Consider the following 812-nt stretch of genomic DNA (forward strand, 5'->3'; position numbering starts at 1 on the left):
GTGGGGCACAGAGAACTCTCTTGTCCAGAAGATCTCCTCTTGTTGCTTGGTATGAGACTGAGCTTGTTAGTCAGTCAGCCAGCATTTATTAAGTGCCCACTACGTGCCAAGCCCTATATCAGGGGACACAAAGAAAGGCAGAAGACAATCCCTCCTCCTGAGGAGCTCACAGTGTAAAACGCCACCATTAGAGTTACTCAGGTACTGCCTTATGGTAAAGAAGGTTATGGGGTAGGGATGTATGGAGATGGAAGACTTGTCTCTGTGTTATTGTTGTTGTGTTTGCCCTTCATTTTTCTTTTTTTTTTCTTTTGCTTTTTGGAGGGGGAAGGCAGGGCAATTGGGGTTAAGTGACTTGCCCAAGTCACACAGCTAGTAAGTGTTAAGTGTCTGAGGCTGGATTTGAACTCAGGTTCTCCTGACTCCAGGGCCAGTGCTCTATTCACCGTGCCACCTAGATGCCCCTGTCCTTTGTTTTTCAAAGAGGCCTGTGGCATCAGGGAAATCATGACATGACTTGGAGTTGACTTTGATTTGAGGGAGGGAGGGCTGTGCAAGGTCACCAGCCTCATTTTCTCCTCCAGAGTCATCTGGGTCTAGTGACCAGATATTCATCAGGATGACTGGAGATGACCCAGGATGCAATGGGAGACCCTGGCCCTCTTAAGACTAAGGCCTTTGCAGGTACTCACTGAGAGTGCTCAGTGTAGATGGGAAGGGAATGAGTGAGGGGGTACCCTGCCCAGGAGGCAAAAGTCATTTGTTTAAACTTTGGTGTATATGTTTTTATCATCCCTTGGAAAGACAAAAAT

Source organism: Petaurus breviceps, unplaced genomic scaffold (genome assembly GCF_028583685.1).
Source record: "Petaurus breviceps papuanus isolate PSGF00001 unplaced genomic scaffold, PetGlider_PUasm1.0 118, whole genome shotgun sequence".
NCBI classification, from domain to species: Eukaryota; Metazoa; Chordata; class Mammalia; order Diprotodontia; family Petauridae; genus Petaurus; species Petaurus breviceps.